The sequence below is a fragment of the Nicotiana sylvestris genome, chromosome 12, assembly GCF_000393655.2.
Source record: "Nicotiana sylvestris chromosome 12, ASM39365v2, whole genome shotgun sequence".
Taxonomy (NCBI): Eukaryota; Viridiplantae; Streptophyta; class Magnoliopsida; order Solanales; family Solanaceae; genus Nicotiana; species Nicotiana sylvestris.
Genome location: NC_091068.1, coordinates 11,004,748 through 11,012,464, shown reverse-complemented (window position 1 = coordinate 11,012,464; position 7,717 = coordinate 11,004,748).

The window sequence follows — 7,717 nt, the reverse complement described above, 5'->3', positions numbered from 1 at the left end:
CAGACGGGTAGCTTTCATGATGATGTTCCTGGGCCTTCTGGTATTTCCAAGGAAAGACGGAAACATTGATTTGAAGATATCCGGGGTCGTCAGCACTTTACTCACGCAAAGTGACAGTACTCTCGCGCCTATGGTGGTATCTGACATCTTTCGAGCTCTTACAGCTTGTAAAGCTGGGGGAAATTTCTTCGAAGGTTGTAACTTGCTCCTACAGATATGGATGACCGAGCACCTCTGCCATCATTCCGAGATTTTGAGCCATGGTTCCCCGGAAAAGACTTGCATAGAAGAATCTTACACGAGAACCAAAGAGATCAGTTTGCCCAAAGGAGTCCTGGCATGGACCTCGTTCTTTCAAGCTCTTACTGCCAGCCAAATACAATGGACGCTAGGATGGTTGCCTGTTGATGAGATCCTATATATGTCGGCAGCTAAAACTTATTTCTTACTGATGGGGCTTAAGAGCATTCAACCTTACGCACCCTGCCGAGTTTTGAGACAGTTCGGAAGATGCCAGACAGTACCTCATGAGGAAGATCTTAGCACTCAAGCAGTTGAGATAAGTCCTAACGGACAATTCCCAGAAGCGAAGATTCGCCAAATCTGGAGTGAGTGTCAATATTTGAAATCAGATACTTGCGTGCGGGATCGAGCCAAAGGAGAGACGGCGCCAGGTTACCTTGCATGGTATAGAAGGGAATTTGAGCATGAAAGGCCGGCTAAGAGACCCCACATCCGGAATTTCACCGAATCATCGCAAAGGCAGTGGGATTGGTTAGCAAAGGAAAGAGGCTATTGCGCCGAAATCAGCAGGTTAAAGCAACAAGTAGAAGGCTTGAAATATGAGCACAACGTGCAAATTGCTACCAATCTGGGAGAGCGGAACAGGTTAATTTAGGAAAACGAAATGCTCAGAGCCCAGATCAAACAGATAAGGGTGGATGCGGATAAACAGCCAAGGCGTCGATCAGACGAGCAGCTGATAAAAAGGCTAAAAAGTGAAATCAGGGAATGGCAAGATGGTTTGGAGAAATCTGAAAACGTCATAGCAGAGCTCAGGGCATAGTGGGATACAAGAGCAGATAAGCATCGCCGATACCTGAATCAATTGGAAGGCGACCACGAGAAAACTGTTGCTAAAATAAAGAGAGAGATGGCTGCACTTGAGATCAAAGCAGCTAATCAGGCCAAGGATTTCCAAATTGAGAGCAAATACTGGTACGACTCAATAGCTCAGATAAAGTTGGAAGTACGGCGACTGAAGCATCAGCATATACAGGATGCTCAAGTATTCAAGATATGTAGCGATCAGATAAAACGCCTACTCGTAGAGAAGAAGCAAACCAGAGATAGGATCAAGGCCATTGCCCATGCCATCACCAGACGATGTCTACGATGTGAGAACATGTCCAGCGTTACCGTCCTCTCGGCAGTGATGGGTTATGTCAAGCAGACTATGCATGAGCTGGAGCAACTTGAGAGGGATATCACGCCTAGGACCGCGGCGAGGCCGAACGATGCCCCGCGAACACCAATTTTCAAAACCATAATGCACTCATAAGTCAAGCCTGCATCTTAGCATCTGCTGTCTGTTTTTCCCATCAGGGTGATTTTTAGTCTATTTTGAGTCTAGGTTTATTTTCAAAGTTTGCTCTTTCTTTTGCAAAATGTAGTTTGTAATAGACCATTTCAACAATAAAGAGGTTGCTTCTTTTACGCTCATTTGTGTTTTTCGAACTACGTAATGATCTGATTCACGTAGGCATCGTGATACGTAGGCAATCCTCATCGGATCCGGTCGCATTTCTTTTACTGCAAAATAAAAAAAAGGGGAAAAACTAATAAGAGGAAAAATGCCGGAATAACGCATGCTCTCGTAGCAAACATGTAGTAATCCACTTAACTGTATAGGTGCATCATGTCCAACGTGAGATTGACTATCTGTTATTTGCTGCAAATTAACCGTGCGTTTGTCGTTGAGTACTCCAGGGTTTTTGAAAAGACGGTTGGTTTGGTGAAAGTCTGGCCTCGCACTCATACTTCACGAGGTCAAGGAGAAGTGTTCAACTACCTGTCGTTAGGACCAGAAGCAGTACTCACACTTACTTCACCAGGTCAAAAGGAAGTGTGGAAATGTCTTCAGAAATTCCATTGCAAACAATCCCTGTTTCCGAGGAGAGCTCGATCTCAGTCGTCCTCACACCTGAATCCACAACTGCGGAGGAAAATAGAATCCTACGGCTCCGCATGTTGGAAATGCTGGACGACTGGAATAATGGGAAAGAGCCACCAAGTGTCATCCCCGGATTCCCTGAATTATTCTCCAGGTCAAGTGGGACTTCTAATGTCCCCATAAATTATCCTGCTACCCCATTCGGGTACCCAGCCACCTCAGCCTTCTCTGCTGGATCGCCTTCTGAGCCTCATCCCCGAATGTCATCCACTGATGCAAGCATGAACATCTTTACTGCATCGCCTTGCCCGATTACGGCACAGCCTACCACGTACAAGCCAAGCTTTGACTCATCCTCTTTTACATTCCAAGCACCATCGTTCTCAATGGAACCAACTAGGTTCGCTACCAGCACTAATCCTCTACCGCCTCAGTGCGAGCTTGCACCCGGGCAGGATCAGAACCCCAGAATTGCAGAACAAAATGAGATTGCCAAGAGAATGAGAAGCCTTGAACAAAGTTTGAAGAATATGCAAGGATTGAGCGGACAGAAGAGCGTCTCTTACGCCGACCTATGCATGTTCCCTCACGTGCACCTGCCAGCGGGTTTCAAGACCCCAAAGTTCGAGAAATACGATGGGCACGGTGACCCCATTGCACATCTTAAGAAATACTGCAACCAATTGCGGGGAGCCGGCGGAAAAGAAGAACTGCTAATGGCATATTTTGGGGAAAGTCTAGTAGGGATAGCCTCGGAATGGTATATGGACCAGGAAATGTCCCGATGGCATATATGGGATGATCTCGCCAGAGATTTTGTGAAACAATTCCAGTATAACATCGACATTGCGCCAGACCGAAATTCTCTGTCGAATTTGAAGAAGAAACCTTCAGAAAGCTTCAGAGAATATGCTATTAAGTGGCGTGAACAGGCGTCAAGAGTGAAGCCTCCCATGGATGAAGTGGAAATGGTCACTACCTTTCTCCAGGCTCAAGAGTCTGACTATTTCCAAAACATGATGTCAGCCATGGGTAAGCCATTCGCAGAAGCGATTAAGATTGGAGAGATGATGGAAAATGGTTTGAAAACAGGTAGGATTCTGAGTCAAGCAGCCATAAGGGCAACCTCCCAAGCCGTCCAAAGCGGGTCCGGAGGAATGACAAGAGGGAAGAAGAAGGAAGAAACGACCAAGGCAGCCTCGGAAGCAAGGGAGTATCGTCATCCCAGGCCCCGTTTTCCGGAAAGAACCCCTCAACACTACTACCCCCACTCAAATTTGGCATGTGCTCATCAACCTTATATGGTCATGAATGCCCAGCCTTACGCCCATCCACCACAACAAGCCAACCGAGGCCCAGCTCCACCTCCCAGAAATCAGCCTCCTTACCGCAACCACTATAACCCACAACCCCCGCAGAATAACTTCCGCCCTCAGGATCCACCCCGAAGGCGGACTTTCACGCCCATCGGTGAACCATACTCAACTTTGTTCCCGAAGCTAGTCCAGTTAGGTTTCTTGCAACCAATCCCTCAAACAAGGCAAAACCCGACATCTCCTTCTTACAAAGCCGGAGTCAGATGCGCCTATCATTCAGGGGCCGAGGGGCATGATACAAACGACTGCTGGTCATTGAAAAGAGTGGTCGAAAATTTGATAGAGCAGGGGAAGATAGTGCTAAGGGACGAAGAGATCCCAAATGTAACTAACAATCCATTGCCCGCTCACAATAATGGGCCGCTGATCGGCATGATTTGTGAAGACAAAGAGTTCGACCCTGCCTTGAAAGCCATAATTGCCATTGTCGACACAGCGAGGAGGCCTGAAACAGACCAGAAATCAGAAAGGGGGGAGGAGGCCAAGGCTGCAGAAAGCAAGCCTGAAAAGAAGGTGGAGAAGAAAGTGGTACCGGCAAAGGGTGGAGTTCTTTACATACCGCGAGGTCAAGCCAAGAAGACGCAGAACTTCGGGATCAAAAAGACAAAACCTATGTATGTGCCAAAAGGGGCCTATGTGGTCCGGGGGACGATTCAACCACCTCGGCTGAATGAGCCAGTGGTTATCGGACGCGTGCCACAAAAGCCAATGACCAACCCGTCCACAGTGCCGTGGAATTATCAAAAGACTTTGGTAATGTACAAAGGTAAAGAGGTCATGGGAGAACTTCCAGAAAATACTTTCATTGGAAGGTATTCAAATACCCAAGAACTGAACAACGCCACACAAAGGCGCTTCCCGCCAAAGAAGCCCGTAAGTGTTGAAGAAGCGGAAGTGTTCTTCCAACAAATGAAAATGCCGGATTACGAAGTGATAGATCAACTGCGCAAGTACCCCGAGCAAGTGTCCATGCTATCATTATTGATGAGGTCGGCCGAGCATCAAAAGATCTTACTGAAGACCCTGAATGAAGCATATGTGCTAGTTGAAACCTCGGTTGAACAATTAGAGCGGATGACAGAAAGATTCTTCGCCGTCAACCAAATCTCTTTCAGCAAGAACGATCTACCCCTGGAAGGAGCGGCACACAACAAGGCTTTGCATCTAACAGTTAAATGCGAAGACTATTATGTCAAGCGGGTAATGTTGGATGGGGGCTCAGGCATTGACATTTGCCCGCTCTCCACGCTGCAGAGAATGGAAATTGGGATCGGAAGAATCCGACCCAAAAATGTCTGCGTAAGAGCTTTCGACGGCATCAAGAGAGATACCATGGGGGAAATAGACCTGTTGTTGGTCATAGGACCAGTCGAGTTTGAAGTAACCTTCCAGGTGCTCGACATGGACACATCCTACAATTTCCTCCTCGGCAGACCTTGGATCCATGCGGCAGGAGCTGTGCCTTCCACTCTTCACCAGATGGTGAAGTTCGAGTACGAAGACCGAGAGATCGTGGTCCACGGAGAAGATGAGCATGCTATTTATCGGGACCCATCTATCCCATATCTTGAACCAAGAGAAGGAAGCGAACATACGGTCTATCAAGCTTTCGAGATTGTACTGGCAGAGCAGCACGAAGAGGGAATACCCTGCCCCCAACCTTTCTTGTCTGACGCCTCGGTTATGGTGGCCAAAGAGATGATCCGGCATGGATTTAGGCCAGGGAAAGGGCTTGGACGAAGCCTTCAGGGAATAACGGAACCCATTACCTTGCCAATCACCAAGAAACCCTTTGGACTAGGCTTCAAACCTACTCCAGCAAACGAAGAGTGGGCAAAGAAAAGGAAAAATGAGGGTTGGAAGTTACCTCGACCACTGCCGGATTTATATGCAACTTTCATCAGGCCAAGGTACGCCGAGAAGAAGATGATGAGGTCTTCACAGCTGAGGAAATCGAGGAGATATATGGGGAGATGAGAGAGATGCTCTACGAGGTCCACATGATTCAACCAGGTGAAGGCACAAACACTGCTGAGATGATGTACGTGGGGCCGAACGCCAAACTTCAAAACTGGGAGGCCACACCATTCCCGACTAGACGGAAGTCCGGGTAGACCTGTCCTGCCACCTTTCCTGTGTCACCAGTTATCTCCAGGACATAACTTGAACGTTTTCTTCCTTTCAATTGTTGTTTTGAATTTCTAAGTTGTAAATATTGTTGTCTTCCAACTTTCCAAAGAAAATAAAAAAAATCATCATTGCTTTCCCATTCTTTCTTTTGTTCTGATTTTTGTTATTTTTCCTTTTATCTTTCTTTTCAGTTATAATAATGCGGCTTTAAATATGACATGCTTGCGGACTTCACGCCCAGATCACAATGAGCTATTTAACTGCGAATTAATGAACCCAGAACCAGAATATGATGCGGAAGAAGCTTTTAGGGAAATAAACCGAGAGTTGGAATATTTTGAGAATAAACCTAAGCCAAATCTGAATGACACCGAACCGGTTAATTTAGGAACTCCTGAAGAAATCCGGGAGACCAAAATAAGCATTCACACGGACAAGAAAACGCGAGAGGCGATAATTCAACTTCTTTTTGAATTTAAAGACGTGTTTGCTTGGTCATATGATGACATGCCGGGTCTAGGTGTTGATCTAGTGGTTCATAAATTGCCGATTCATCCTGATTGTCCTCCAGTTCAACAAAAGCAACGAAAGTTCAAAACTGAGGTCAGCGACAAGATTAAAGAGGAGATCACTAAACAACTGAAAACGGGAGTGATTCGGGTAGTCCAATATACAACATGGTTGGGGAATGTGGTTCCGGTACCGAAAAAGGACGGGAAGACTCGGGTATGCGTAGATTACCGAGATTTGAATAGAGCAAGTACCAAAGATAATTTCCCACTGCCCAACATCCACATCCTCGTTGATAATTGTGCCAAACACGAGATACAGTCTTTCGTAGATTGTTATGCTGGGTATCATCAGGTACTGATGGATGAAGAGGATGCCGAGAAAACTGCCTTCACCACGCCTTGGGGCACCTACTATTATCGGGTCATGCCATTTGGTTTGAAGAATGCTGGGGCTACTTACATGAGGGCCATGACTGCCATTTTTCATGACATGATGCATCAGGAAATAGAGGTGTACGTGGACGACGTGATAGTCAAGTCCAGGACGCAGGATAATCACATCCAAGACTTGAGGAAATTCTTCGAGAGACTAAGGAAGTATGACTTGAAGCTAAACCCAGCCAAGTGTGCTTTCGGAGTTCCGTCGGGCAAACTTTTGGGCTTCATCGTAAGCAGGAGAGGTATCGAGCTAGATCCAACTAAGATAAAATCCATCAGAGATCTGCCTCCCCCGAGAACAAAGAAAGACGTGATGAGTCTGTTGGGCAGGTTGAACTACATCAGTCGGTTTATTGCCCAGCTGACAAGCACGTGTGAGCCCATATTCAAGCTGTTAAGGAAAGATGCGGCGATTAAATGGACAACTGAGTGTCAAGAAGCCTTTGATAAAGTCAAAGAATACCTTTCGAATCCCCCAGTCTTGGTCCCTCCAGAACCAGGGAGGCCACTTTTCTTGTATCTAACAGTCTTGGAGAACTCTTTCGGTTGCGTCCTCGGGCAACACGACATAACCGGAAAGAAGGAGCAAGCAATCTACTACTTGAGCAAGAAATTCACCGGCTACGAGGCCAAATACACTCTGCTGGAAAGGACATGTTGCGCTCTGACGTGGGTTGCTCAAAAGCTGAGACATTATCTCCAAGCCCATACTACTTTCCTAATAAGCAGGCTGGATCCTTTGAAGTATATATTTCAGAAACCGATGCCTACTGGGAGACTGGCCAAGTGGCAAATCCTGCTTACTGAATTTGACATAGTCTATGTCACTCGCACGGCAATGAAAGCCCAGGAGCTAACAGATCATTTGGCCGAAAATCCGGTCGATGAGGAATACCAGCCATTGAGTACCTACTTTCCAAATGAAGAAGTAAACGCCGTAGAGGTGGTCTCGGAGGATGCTCATGTTTGGAAGATGTTCTTTGATGGAGCCGTGAATGCCAAAGGTGTAGGAATTGGGGCAATTTTGATCTCGACTTCCGGTCAGCATTATCCCGCCACAGCTAGACTGCGTTTCTTTTGCAAAAATA